The 15,583-nt window shown below is 47.5% G+C and overlaps 1 protein-coding gene across 1 annotated transcript in view; it reads right to left on the reverse strand.

Annotated features, from left to right (window-relative positions):
- CCDC80 (coiled-coil domain containing 80) overlaps positions 1-15,583 on the reverse strand; it is a 487,864-nt gene that overhangs the window by 262,829 nt on the left and 209,452 nt on the right. The window lies entirely within an intron of this gene.

Here is a 15,583-nt window from a genome sequence, read left to right on the forward strand (position 1 = left end):
ACACTAAGGGCCTCGTGACATCTTTGCTGCTAATGGCATAAACAAGTGGTATTTTAAATACATACTATTTTTAAGATGCCACCTAATTACAGCTTGGGACTGCCCAGACCATGGGGGTCATTCCGAGTCTGGAGGTAAGGTACAAACCATGCCGGTATTGATTTACCGGCATGGTTTTCCGCTCCATGCCATTCCGACCCCTCAGACCGTAAATTACGGCACCGTAAACTACAATGCCGTAATTTACGGTCTTGGGTCGCGCGCGCGCACCACCATGGCGAAATTAACGCCATGGCGTAAACCGGAGCTGATTCCAAGTAAGGACCACACGTAAATTACGTCCTCCTCAAGGCCGTAAAGTACCTTACCGGCATGGAGTAATACAGGCATCTCAGAGAAGGAGTAAAGAACCCTGAGCAGTGGGACCCAGAGACACAAGGGCAAACATGCAACACAGACGGAGGCCAGGAGTCTGGCATAGTAGAAAAGGAACACACCCACACACCACCACCCTCCCACACCAAGATGACACCAATTGAACAATCAAGTCCACAACCACACAAACCCCTGCAACAACACCAGGCCCCCCCACTGAGGAGACACAGGGGTAGAAGGAGGGGGGAGACAGGCCCTGCATGCAGCACCAGTGCATGCTCCGTTACCACCCCTGCAGCCCCCATGCACACGTAGCATGACTTGACGCTCTAGGAGAAGGCCTACCAGATAGACACCCCTGACCACCTAGACTGTGACACCGTCACCACCATATTGCGGCACAGACACAAGACAAGCGAGCACCATACAAATGTACAGTGCCAACCCGGCACAAGTGATGGTGTTGCCTGTGCCCCACACCCATGCCAAAGGCACCCACCAGCACACAGTGGCATGTCACAACCGTCCATTATGCGGCCACATATCCAAGTGCCCTTACACCCCCCCAAACACATCCCCAAACACACAAGGGTCCACCGATCCCCAACATGGACCACCCATGAGACACACAACAGTAAAGCTGGACCAAAAGCAAATGGAGGCATGCCAAATGACAATGGTGCCCCTGACAGCACCCACCGGTCGTATGTGGACCAGCTTGGCATGCACGTTGCGGACATCAACTGCAAACAATACCACTCCCCCTACGTGCAGATGGAATGCAACACTACCAAGAACCGCACACATGGGTGGGCCCGACACCAAACAACTACACATGACTCAAAGGGCCTGCTGATATGACATGATATGATATGATATGGCATTTGGAACGTGCCTATACACAAGTGTTTCAAGGCGCGACGAGGCAGGGAGGGGGGAACAAGGGGAAGACAGACAATGATCCTACTAGGCCAGGTGTCAAACAGACCGCGCAAGTGCAGGGGTAGTGAGAAGGGAAAAAGTGCAAGTGCAAGGGGAGGGGGGAAGTGCAGTACAAAGTAAGTCGAATATCCAAAAATAAATTAATAGGGCCAGCTGGTGGCAAGTGCAAGGTAAGTGCAGACAAGTGCTGGGAAGGGGGGGCTGTAGGGATACAGAGACAGTCCCGCAGTGCAGGGGTTGCCAGGGAGGCAGTGCAAGTGGAGAGTGGCTGGGCCCAGGACCGAGGTCGGCGAGAGTGGCCCAGATGCAGATCCTGTGCAGTTTCAGTGAAGAATTCAGCAGGGGAGAGGGAGAGAGAAAGCAGAAGCAAAGAGGAAGGTCATGAGGTGCTTCCGGAACCAGAGATGGTTCTCCTCAAATATCAGGGATGCAGGAAGGCTGTTCCAGAGGGAGGCCCCTGCCGCAGAGAGAGATCTACCCCGAGCTTGTTGTTCCGAGAAGCTGACCCTGAGTGAGTCGGAGACGGATGAGCAAAGGTCTTGGGAAGGAAGACATTCAGGAAGAGAGAGTAGAAGGTATTCATGCCACAGGCCCCAGAAGGCCTTGTGGACAATGCATAGTGTTTTGAACTTAAGGGAAGGAGGAGAATCTCAGTCTTACTAGCATTAAGGCAGTGTTCATTGGCTGCACACCATTCCTGGATATCAGACAGACAGTCAGAGATGAGGGAAGGAGAGGAGGATGCCAAGGGTAGCCTGAAAATTCGCCGGGTATCGTCCGCATAGCGCTGAAAGTTTGGGCAGAGGGTGGCGATGCGGTGGCCAAGGAGTGCCAAATACTGGTTGAACAGCCAGGGAGGGAGATTAGATCCCTGGGGAACACCACAGGTGGAGGAAAAGATGTCAGAGAGGAGGGCCCCAAGTTGGACCTGGGAGGGTCGATTGAAAAGGAAAGAGGTCAGCACGCTACCGCGCCACATGGCCCAACATGCAGGATGACCTGTCTGGTTGGCTGTTGAGTCATCTGACTATGTCATGCAAGTGCACTGGTGCCACAGGGTGGGTGCCTGCATGAACCAACTGCGTAGAAACGATGGAGCCATTGTACATTGTTCACCCTGACAACAAACCTGCCAAAGAACCAGGGCAACGGCACATATGAACATATTTTCACTTTGCCAGAATAAGGCACCCACATCACACTACATCTACACCAACTGACAAGGGATAGGCACACTACACCAGCACCACTCATTGGCGGACACCACAACCGCAAGTGCATATCCGAGGGCACACTGCACATTCACATTGTGGCATCCCCCAGCCTGGCACCACATTGGAGACCCACCCCTGGAAGTGGAATTCACAGAGGACAGCAGGGGTACGATATCACGTCACCGGCACGGCACCCCCATAGGAGTGTTGGGAATCACCATAGAATGGATCAGAGCTGGATGATGGACATGATCCACAGCCAAATTAGAATGTACACAGTACACAACACCAGAATGATCCGACATCAGAACAGCAGCATGCGACAAAGGAACATGTACCCCAAGATGTCCACACCACCGTTCACGGACCATCATGTAGACACGACACCCCACAGCATTACATTGCATCGGACACATATTTGTGTCCCTGATCGTGCCGAATATATCTATGTACATGTACATATGGCCATCATCGAAAGCCTGCCATGACAGCCAAGTACTGTTCACCACCATGACAGTCCACACACCCACCTCATTTTGCGACACATGCAGCTGTTGGTGGATGTACCCTAACAGCAAGCCACATGACCCCTGTCATGAACCCCCTGAACAGACCCATGGGGCAACCAGACTATGGCCATACCCGTGCATGCGTGTAGATGCAGCAGTCACCAGGTTTGCGTGATGCACATATGTGCCGGCGAACCAGGACTGGTGGCTGACCCCTCCACTGATATCTGGTGTCGAATGGGCCCATGCCATATGTGCAGATGGACAAAAAGTGCAATGAAGAATGTCCACAATGGTTCAACTTTGCAACACCAATTGTGTATTGAGATAACAAGAAATGAAAAAACAGTGCTTACATCAGCAAATGCCCATGCCCCCACCCCCCTCCCCCCAACTCCAGAACACAATATCACCCCCCTCCCCCCAACTCCAGAACACAACATCACCCCCCTCCCCCAACTCCAGAACACAACATCACCCCCCTCCCCCCAACTCCAGAACACATCACCCCCCTCCTCCCTCCCCCCAACTCCCGAGCAGTCGTCCCATGTAGGATCTGGGGACCACATGTGGCAGGAATGGCTAATGTCCCTTGGAGCCCTTGTCTGGGGGAGGCAAATCCCGTTTGCGCAAGGAACGCCGGAGGCGTCTCTCCGGGCTGCCTTGCGTGGCCTCACTTGTCGCGGACGTGTCCTCCTGCTGTGGCTCCGTATTTTGACTCCCTGCCTCAAAGGCATTTGCAATGCGGTTGAGGACATGGCATAGCCGGGTTGTATTGTCCGTCAGGGAGTCGCACAATCTGGTGGTGCAGTCGTTGAGGGACTGGCGCATTTGATCGAGTTCCTCATGCAGTCCAGCCCTGGTCTGGCGATTATCCTCAATATAGTTCTCTATGAGATCGCTCAATTGCTGAACTCTGAACTGGTCAGGTGAAGGGAGGCCATCGGATGATCTACTTGCACCAGCATGCTGTGCAAGGGGTTGTATGGGTGGACTGGGGGGAATGACGTCACACCCCAGTGGGTCAAGTTCAAGGCTGTGCACTGGTGATGGTGCATCCCCGGAGTCACTGCATGACGCCAGTGTCACGAGGCATGGTTCCAGCATTTGCATGCTCTCCTGGTCGTCCTCCGACATGGGCCCCTGGATGGGTGGCGGGCTGGGCTCCCACTCATCTGGTGCGGTAGCGGCAGCCTCCCCTGAGATGCTCGATTGTGCTGAGGTAGGGGTTTGCTCAGCTGCTGCCGTGGATTTTGTGTGGTTTGCTGGTCTGCCAGCTTCAAGTGGCCTTTCCGTAGGCTGAGGGGTGGTTTTTTTGGCTGCTGGCTTCGGCCTGGCCCTGCCAGTACCCGCGGAGGTGCTTGGCCGGCTTCCTTGGGGCTCTGTGCTGTCATGGTCTGTGCCTGTGGGGGTAGGAGAGAGGGACAACATTAGTGTATGTGCTATGTCCTATTTGCATACATGGTTGCATGGACATTTCAGTCATTCATGGGTTGTTCAGTTTGGGGGGTAGCTATGGCAGTGGTACATGTGCATGGTGATGACATATGCACATGTTTGGGAGTGATTCGTTGTGCCATGTTCATGTACATTTCGGCAGGTACTATGCCTACCACGCTGGACGGTGTGCATGATGGGTGAGTGCAAGTGCAAGTCAGTGCAGTATGGTTGATGTGCGTTATGTACTCACACTTGGGCCAGCATTAGGCGGCACTTGCCTCAGCATTTGTTGGATGGGGGGATGCGTTGGATGGGGGGAGGGCAACACGAGAGGGTGCCTTCGATGGCCCCTGGGTCAGTTTACATAATGCAATGGACATTGCCAGTGTACACTGTCAACACTCACCTCCTTCTGCAGAAGTCGTTCCGCCGCACTCCATGGTCCCCACGCCCTCTATGGATTCCGTGCCAATGAGCTGTGCGCAGGTCTCCTCCCACAGCTCTAGTTGGACCTGTGTACTTGGCCCACCTCCCGTCTGCAGGGCCTGGCTGCGGTTGCTGGAGAGGAGGCCCCGCACCCGCAGGTCGTCCCACCGCTTGCGGCAGTCCCTTGGGGTGTGGGGGGTGCTTCCAACAGCGCTCACCCTCTGTGCCAGTTCTGCCCAGATGGTCTTCTTGCGGAGGGTTGATTCCTTGCGCATGTCGCCGCTGAAGACTACATCAGCATGCTCTGCCAGGTAGTCTACCATGACCTGCAGTTCATCGGTGGAGAATTTCACCCTGCGGACGCGATCCGCCGCCCTTTTTGGTGCTTTCGGCATGTCCTGCGGTGCCTGGTCCGGTTCACGACTTTACTTTCCTCACAGGGCTGGTGGCAGCTGCGGATGGCAATGGATTGTGTTTTTAAAGATGGCCGCCGCTCTCCTTCCCGTTCCTGTGCGATGTCGTAATTTCCGGATCCGTTTTTTTGCAGAGACCGTAATTTACGGTTTCTGTAAATTACGGTCACCGTAATGCACTGTTGCTAATGCTTACAGGGCGGTGTAGTACTTTACGTGTCGATTGCATGCCGGTAGGGGTTTTTCGGGGGGTTTTGCGGCAGGCCGCGCGGTCCTTTTCTGGCATGGCGGAAAGCGCATGTCCGAGAGCTCGAAATGGGCCGTAATTTTCGGCCTTCAACCAGCACGGTGTCGTACTTTACGCCATGCCGGAAAATACCGATACTTACCGGCATGACTCGGAATGAGGCCCCATGTATTGCACAGGGTGCCTAGAAAGAAATGCATGGGGCAAATAACCCATATTTACACGTAGACAGCCCAGATGCATATTTACCATGAGCACGGTAAGTGTGTGCAGTTATTTTCCCCATGTAGTATTTTCTATGTATATACGATCTGAACGTTTTATTTAGGATGTATTTTAAAGCTAGGAGGTATTTTTCACCTTCACACCATACCTGCATTGGGGACCTAAATGGCCTCTATAATGTGTTCCACCGCTCCTTGGGTCTAGGCCCTCACCCTATCAAATGCCTCATACAGATTCTTTACTGCCCGCACTCTGGAGGGCATGACATTAGAAATGTAGAAAACAACCGCTAGAGACATAGGGCCTCATTCCGACCCTGGCGTTAACCAAGGCGCTATTAGCGCCTTGGTTGACACCGTTATCTTTCCGACTCCGCCATGGTGAATGGCGGAATTACCTCCCCATTCCGAGGTTGGCGGGGTCGGTAATTCCCCGTTCACCAAGGGCCCTTCCCCATTCCCATTTTTGCCCCATAGGGCTCAATGGGAATGGGGAAAGCGCTAATTATGGCACCGTAAATTACGGTGCCGTAATTAGCTCCTAGGTCCCTTTGCGGGTTGGTTTTTTAACACCTGCAAAAAGCAGGCGTTAAGTACCAACCCGCAAAGGGAACTCGGAGTAGGGCGGTAAGGGTTTAACGGCACCGGTCTCGTTAACGGTGACCGTTAACCCTTACCGCCCGACTCGGAATGACCCCCATAATAATGGAGTTCCAAATTCCGTTCCTGATTTTTTTCCGTACTCTTTGGCAAATGTGTTGCAGCACGTTTTACAAAGTGTTTGACCAGAAAATCTTTTTTTTTTTCAAATAACTTCTCTGGAAAAAGCCCCGCAAAGCGTATAGCCTACTGGAACATCTGGGCTGGCCGATAGAGACCCAGAAACAACAACTGGGAGCGTTGGCTTTCGCACAACATTGCCCACAAAACCCAGGCATGTTCGTTTTTATTTCTCAAGCTGGTCTTTTTTTGCTCCAAATAGCCTAGGCTTTCAAGCATAACAGAGAGGCATTTATTAGCGAGAAGTTATGACACATCTATGAAAGAGTTCAACTGAGTTCAAAGACAAGCCGCATCTGCGGCTTGCCGGTTCATAATATTGACAATTTAATAAGGTTATGTTGGAGGATTTTTAACGCTTGCAGCTGACAGCTTTCTCGCAGATGTGGCTCTTGGTTTCACTCTAAAGGGTCCTTCCATGACAAGCCCCCAACTCTAGACATCAGTTGGTGATAAAGTAGTGGTGTGCATTCCCAGAAATTGATGTATTTTAAGGCCGTCGGTATGTTTCTCAACTCCGGCAGTACTTTTTTTTCAAACTTGGCAGCATCTCTTTAACTTGAAACCCCCCAAACTGTTGTGTTTCACTGGCGGTTCTTATTATCAATGGGAATTCTCATCAGCGGTAGTGCCAGGCCTCCTGCGGAGCTGCGCTCTCACTGGAGAATCCTTGGAACTCTATATCCCTAGCACAGCCGTCATTTACCACGTGGAATATTTGTTATTTAATCGGATCCCAGACTTCAATAGCAGCAAGAGGGCTACGCAGTACATGCCTGTCAGCACTGGGCAACATATCAAGGGAGAGTTGGGTGTTTCCTGCACACTGGTGATTGAGAAAAAGCAAGGGGGTCCTATCTCAACCAGAGGCTCCATGTAGATGCCGAATAACATGGGGTGTAAACTCTGACACCATATGGCATGTTACGATCCTAACATCTGAACTAAAAGTAGACAAGAAATAACATTGTGGCATAAATAGACTTCAGATAAGATGCATCTTTTTTAAATCACCGCTTCCATCATGGCATCTCATGATGTAAAGCCTATGCTAATATCCCAACTGGAAGAGGAGACTGAATTATTTGAGTGCTTTTTACACGCAGGGGCTCTTGTTGCTTATTGGATAAAAGATATAAGGATAGAAAAGACAGGGACACTACTTCAAACATTATCCTCCTTAAGACTGGAAATGGGCAGGAGTGCAGTGGAATGGTGTCTTGGTAATGAATACCACGCCAGCCAACACACCCGTCTGTGCCATCATTGTACAAGTGAATTAAATTACCAATAAAAGTCAAACTTGACCACCTGCAGCAGGTAAGTACAGGTGCGTGTCCTATCTTCAAAGGACAACGAATCAAATGTATAAAAAACACACTTTCTCTCCCTTGTCATTATCCATGGGGAAGAGCGACTGGTTTGGAATGGCAGATTCCTCCATTAAGACCCATAGTGGCTGGGACAGAGAGTTTCTTCGACCCGCTTGCTATCTATGTGGCTAGATTACGACAACCCCTGATACAAAGAATACCTACGTATCTAAAAGATACAACTGCATTCCTTAACTGCCTCAAGGATATTTCAGCATTGAGCTCGGAATGCATTTTATTCGGCATGGAGGTGTGCAGCCTCTATACGTCCATCCCCCACGAGGAAGGACTAGAGGCCATAGAATGGCTTCTTCTCAATTCACCAGGACTGATGGGCAATCCACAATTTGTCCTGGAGTTACTCAACCTTGTACTATAAAACAACTATTACCGTTTTCAAGGCAAATATTACATACAGGACTCTGGCACATCTATGGGGTCAGCAATGGCCCCGGTCTACGCAAATGCATTTATGTATACATTTGAGCAACATGATGTACTAGATTACCCCATATGGTCGTCTAAAATTTTGATCTGGAAGCGATTCATAGACGATATCTTCGGTATCTGGTGTGGACCTACAGAGGACTTAACAACATTCCAAGCTTACCTCAGCACAGTACATCCCAGAATTAAATTCACCATGGAGATGGGATCACCAGCATTACACTATGTGGATGTTAGTCTAGAGATCAAAGATGGGAACATTGCCACAACCATTTGCCATAAACCCACTGATGCCAAAACCTTCTTCATTCTACCAGTTTTCATCCTAAGGCTATGCTTAAAAGCCTACCATATAGTCAGATTTTGAGACTGAAGAGGATCATTTCTTACCCAGCTGGTCTGGACACAGAATGTTCTACACTGGTAGGAAAACATAAATCAAGTGGGTACCCAGAAAATGTCCCCAATGAAGCAAAACTGAGATATAATAAAGTTACTAAGGACCAACTATTGACACCTAGAGGTAGGAACACGGAAGCGCCTCTCCTCTACATATCTAAATTCTCCAGACAGAGTTTTCAGATAGGTAAAACCATCAGGAAACACTGGGGCAGCCTCCACAATGACCCCACACTATTTAAACTGTTTCCAATGGCCCCCATGATGGCCTTCAAGAGAGGACGCAACCTGAGGGACAAGCTGGAAAGAGCAGAGAAACCGATTAAAGAAAAACAACTCTTCCTGAAAACAAGGAAAAAGGGCACATTCCCTTGCCTCAGCTGCACACATTGTAACAATGTGGTAAAAGGTGACGCGATCTCCCATCCCAAACAGGTAAAAAGATCAAATTGAGGGATTTTGCTACTTGGCTGACCTCTGGAGTCATTTATTCCATCAAATGCCCCTGTGGGAAATTGTATGTTGGACAGACAATGAGGCCCGTCAAAGATAGATGGGCGGAGCACAAATCCAACATAAGGTGTAAAAGTGTTAGGTCACCAGTAGCAAGACATTGTTCAGAACAGCACCATACTATTGCCCAACTTAAATTTCAGGTAATAGAAGTGGTCAAACAACCACTGGGGGGCGGCGATTACCAGACCCTATTGTCACAAAGAGAGAAATATTGGATCCGCCTGTTGGACACTGTACATCCTAGGGGCCTCAATGAGGAGTGCTCATTGAATTGCTTTATATGAAGCTCACACCCACTAACGCATTAGGCTGTACAACTTAACTGTAGATTTGGGAACCACTTACTTGACCAACACATTATCTGCTCTTCCCTACCAGAGATGTTAAAGTTATTGGAGGTCACTATATTGTGGTATGTTGAATGGAGTCGGGGTAACTATATCATGACAGTACAATTCGAGACATATAACTTTCTGTACAGTATAATCCTGTCTCCTCATTGTTATCATTACTGTCACTACCTTTATGGCATTTGTTGCTCCATCATATTAAATACAAATCTGTATCACTGCACTGTAGGAAATATTCGAAAAATCATGTAAATAATATGTAACTATTGTATCATGAGATAGAGTTGGAGACCAACTGTAATGGGACAATGAGAATGAACACTGAGATTCGGAAATTGACTTGGACATTGATCATGCTAATATTATGCCTCATACTAGCCAGATTGACGCTTTGTGCAAAGGGAGATAAGTGTACACAATACTCAATATCGCTTATAAGGACACAGCGCACAATAAGTGTGTCAACCTTTTTATGAATCAGGCAGACCTTGTCTAAATTTACATAGTAGGTACCCCAACATGGAAGGACTTGCACTGTCTGGATGCCATCTGCATCTTGATGGGTCATGAACCTTAAAGTAGTGTGTCATGACGTGATCCATTCGACACAGGAATTAGAGATACCACATTAGTTACCATCACATAGGGTGGGGGTACTCTGGACTCCCTTGTACATATGTGATAGCTAGCATGAGAAGTGAATTAGAAGTAAGAGGGAATACTCCAGTTAAACTAACTCATCAGTTTTCCCCTGATCTTGCTACTACAAAAACATATTTTTTGCAATTCACCTGAAAAATGAGGATATTTGATACTCAATAGTAGGCTACGATATGCGGGAGCCAGTTGGATATTGACCCTGGGGTTTGAGACATCAAGGTACAATTGCCATGGAGTGCTACCTCCCTTATAATCTGACCCCTTAAGGAGCACATGACACAATATATTGCCCGTAATAGGGGACCTGCGGTTACTTAGAGTACTTAGAACTATGTTCACTTATGTTCTATATCTCTTCAAGATGGACGACAGGTCCGACATATACCAAGTTGTCCCTTTTCTTGACACTGACACTGTTCAATCTTTAATATTTACACAACATGGCGCTCACCACCAGTTAGCATCAGCGGCCATCACCGTGGTTACCAACGCCAACAGTCCAGTGACTCCAGTGGTTTGCCGCAGTCCACCTTCAGTTCAGGTAGGCTACACGTCCGCATTTTAGGATGGTACACTTACACATATGGACCATAGGACAAGATAGATGAATATATTTGCGGTATGTTTACATCGAATGAACATGTATTTGGGCGAATCATCTCGCAGGGCTACGAGCAAGCAGTGAATTTCCTTGCCGGTTCAATCGCTGGAATCCTCATCACAGCTTTCCCTAGTGTGCAGGAATAAACCTGTGGGGGTGAGTGTCCATCAAGCTATGAGTACACAACGTTTATCATGTTATGTGGCATGGGTATGTAGCCTTAGAACACTGCTAGGTTGCTGTTGTTCCACACAGGAGCCCACAATTTTTAAACCAATTGTACATCGCAGAATGAACATGCACTTGGGCGAACCATCGCGCAACGCCACGAGAAAACAGTGAATCTCTTTGCCGTCGCAATTGCAGAAATCCTCAGCACAGCCTTCCTAGGTGTGCAGGCTGAAACTCGTGAGGGTGAGTGTCCATTAACTATGAGTACCGGACGTTTATTATGTTCTGTGGCATGGACATATATGGCCTTAGAATACTGACAGGTTGCTGTTGTTCCGTACAGTTGCCAGCATTTTGAAACTTTTTGTACATTGCGTCACGAGAGGCACAGTGTGCTTTGATTGAGCCAGGAGAGACATCGGCCATCCCCGGTCTTAAACAGTGGATGGCAACACTGCGCTTGCGGTCAGTGTGTTTTCTATTTACCACACTTTAATCAGATATGATATTCATATCTGATACACCATCATTGGTTCGAATGGGATAGAGTTGGGATAGTAAAGGTGAGTCTCAGGTTGAGATGAATAGGTGATATCTTTTCCCTACAGGTGGTGATACATTACGGCAGGAATTGCTGATTTGCTGTGAATCACAGTTTGACAATTTAATATGACGAGAGGAATATTCTGACCATTAAGAAAGGTATTTCTTCAATATTCAGTCTCTGAACCACTTTTTGATTTATTTAGATCAAAATACACTATTGGAAGCCTCATATTGTTTGAGCCCTGTATCCTCTGTGATACTCGAGTGACCATGTTGATTAATGGTTTGGGACACATCCAGTTGGCTCGCTGTATAGATGGAAGTGGGAATAATGACTTGATGTATATATTTCACTATACTGATGTTAACTTTATGTACTTGGAAAACAATATTATGGATTTTTGTATTGGAATTTCATGTAATATTTGATTGACAACATTTACAATTTACTGAAAGTGTCTTTTTATATGATATTTTTCCGCAGTCTATTATGGCTCATGAAGAAGAGGACTAATCTTCGAAATGCGTCAGCCACTGATACTGGACAAGACGGATAGCTTTGCCTAAAACCTTTTAGTTATTAAATTGCAAATTTTACTTAAATTACTTGTTTTAAACTACTTTGTTGGACTCATTGGTTAAACCCCCATTGTATAACATTTCTGAATTGAATCCTTAACTGTCATTGACGGTAGTATATAGTGTGCAGGGGACAGGAGGATTCTACCTTTGGATCCTCTTCCTTTTCTTGGAATGGCAGACTAGCATTAATAATATTCTCTTTGTATAACACTCCATGCCATATTTCTCTGACTTCTAAGCACTGTAAAAATAGCTGTAGCTATTACCCAATTATCGACCTCTTGAGGATGAAGGGCTGAGTTGGCCCTGCCATGATTCAAACGTGTAAATATGTCCAAGGCGAACACGTCAGAGTCGAGGGTTTAGCCCATGAACTATTCACATATAGAAGATAGCAACGGGGCGATATGCATAATCACAGGGAATTTTAATGCTGATGTTGTGTACAGGGATACATCAAAGAAACTCACTTGTGAGTTATTAATGTGGCAATGAACACCAATGTGTCGGATCGTGCAGACGATTGTAGATATGGACATATCAAATCCTCGGGACTTCCCTGTACTGTCTTCGCTATCTTTGCAGCTAGTGTGTTTCTATAGTGTTAGCCATATGCATTGGGGCTGGACATGGGTGGTAATGGCCAACCAGACCAAGCCCATGTAGGGCAGAGCACAAGGCTGCAACTTTCTGTGCCTATCGCTGGAGGTTAACGCTACTAGCACCTGACTGGCCGAGTGCGTGGTACCCATTCGGTACATTGCATGGCATTAGAATGGTATGAGCAGCAGGATGGAGGGCTCGGAGTGAGATTGTGTAAAGGTACTGCAGTCTGGGTACCCTCCTGGACCGGCATTGTGTTTGTGAGGCCCAGGTATTTTCTTCCCCAACCTTGTGACTGTCCCTCTGTCACCAAGTCAGAACGTGGGTCACTTCCGCTGACATGGGGTTGACTGCTGATGCAACCTGTAGAACGAAGGGAACAGGAGATGGATTCCTCTCCAGGACAGAGTGGTGTAGCTGAGTTCTTAGTATGAAGGTTCAAGGCCCTAGGTAGCCATGATATAACCCTACAGCACCGGTAACTACAAGTAGCCGTGAATCAGTAAGAACAACACATAAAACAGCGATTCTTCTTATAAATGGTATGTTGTTTTACAGAAACCTGGCTCAATGACTCATGCAGCCCCAATATAAGCCATGCTGTACTGTTGGGCTACCAGTTTTTTAAATAAAAAACAGCCCAAAGTTTAGGGGCAGGGTTAGCTCTGTTCGTGAAGTCAGAGTGGCAAGTGTATGAGGTACCCATCGCATGCACTAGCTGTGATATCATCTACCTAAAACTCACGCCTAACGCCAATTGCTCCATTAATTTCATACTAGTGTACCGCACACCTGACATTATGCCAGACTTCAACGAGGAGCTACTGAGCATTTTGATCCCACTTAACACCGCCAACTTTAAAATACTGTACACCGAGCCAACTCGTTCAGGGGGACATATCCTTGACTGAATTATAGCCAATAACATCAGTCTAAGTTCTCCCCTTACTGAAAGATGTCTCTGGTCAGACCACTTGGTTATTTTCACAGACATAACTCTACCCATAGGGCCTGACAAACTGCACTCTAAACCAATCGGTAGGAACTTTAAAATAATTACCCCCATGTGTTGGATAAATGCCTGAGGCAAATCATGGAGGCTACCCAGGATTCAGACCCACCAGAAATGCCAGCGGACTACTATAACACTCAACTGACCTACCTTGTGGATAAGGCGATTCCTCTTAGACATAAAACTGTAAGGGACACTCTCAGTAAACAGCCTTGGTTCACCCCTATGCTGGTCAAAGCCAAACACGAAAAGAGAACAATGGAAAGAGCTTGGGTAAAAGACCCATCTGGGGAAAATAAAGAGGCCTGGTCACATGCCTGCGCATATTACAACCAATTAATTTGCAAAACTAAAAAATACTTCTTTAATAAAGAAATTCAGATGGCTAAAATCATCCCAAGAAGCTGTTTGAAATCTATCCCAGCCTAGAAAAACCCATGGTGCAATCCGACCAATTTGTGCCCTCTAATGAAGACTGCTGTAAAGTCCAGCAAACATTTGCTAACAGAGTATCACAGGCTCGCAGAAAGATCGCCACTTCTAGGAAATCCCACACATCGCTCACTACTCCATCCTTTAATAAGGAGGTACAGCACAATGGGAAATGTGCTTTCTCGCCCGTAACTACAATAGACATTCTCAACACCCTGAAAACTACACGGCCGACCTCCTTTGCAGGTGATATCCTTCCCTCTAAATTTGTGACAAATAATCCTGACATTTCCACCCCTTTCCTTGGTCGCTTCCTCAACTCTTCATTCAGAGATGGCACTATACTGGACAACCTTGAGCATGTGGCCATCTAACCCTTGCCGAAGAAACCTGGCCTAGATTTAAGAAAACCAAGCAATCTACAGCCTATAACTAACACGCTCTTCCTGCTAAAAGTGATTGATAAGGTCGCCATAAGCCAATACCGAAATCACTTGGAACTCAAGAACATCCTCCACCCATATTAATCAGGCTTTCGGCCTGTTCATGGGACGGAGACAGCGTTTGTGGACCTTCAGACCAAAATGTTGAGCATAATTGAAAAGGGGAAAGCAGGTATGCTGATACTTTTAGATTTATCGGCTCCTTTTGACTTGCTAGACCACTCCCGTCTCTTGAACCGGCTGACCCTTCCAGGCCAATGTTCTGAGAGCGCCATTAAATGGATCTCGCCTGGCAACTAATCTCACCCCATTTGTCACAACTTTTGTGAATAAATCACTCACAGAGGGCTATGTCTCACACGCACTCAAGGGAGTGTTGGTAAAACCTCTATTGAAAAAGCCTAACCTAGACCCTATGGTAATTAAAAACGACCGCCTGGTAGCCAATTTATGCTGGCCTACCAAAATCTTAGAAAAAATTGTCTGCAATCAATTCCAGCAGTTCGTTGATAGTAGAGACATCTTGGATGAACATCAATCAGGGTTTCGCCCTAATCGCGGGACAGAAACTGCCTTACTAGCAGTCCACGATGACCTACTGGAAGCCGCAGACAGGGGAAGCAATTCAATATTGTTGATGCTTGACCTGTCAACGTCGTTTGACACAATCAACCATAAGATTATACTCCAACGGATCAGAAACATCGGCAGAGCAGCCAAAGTAGTGGTGGACTCGTGCGACTCCTTTTTACAGGACAGAACTCAGCGGGTGATACTGGGAGCATTTCTCTCAGAATTAATACAACTGAGGTGCGGAGTCCCCCAGGGGTCAGCACTTTCACCTCTGATCTTTAATCTATATATTCGACCACTGTTCG

Source organism: Ambystoma mexicanum, chromosome 7p, assembly GCF_040938575.1.
Source record: "Ambystoma mexicanum isolate Mex_15411 chromosome 7p, UKY_AmexF1_1, whole genome shotgun sequence".
Classification (NCBI taxonomy): domain Eukaryota; kingdom Metazoa; phylum Chordata; class Amphibia; order Caudata; family Ambystomatidae; genus Ambystoma; species Ambystoma mexicanum.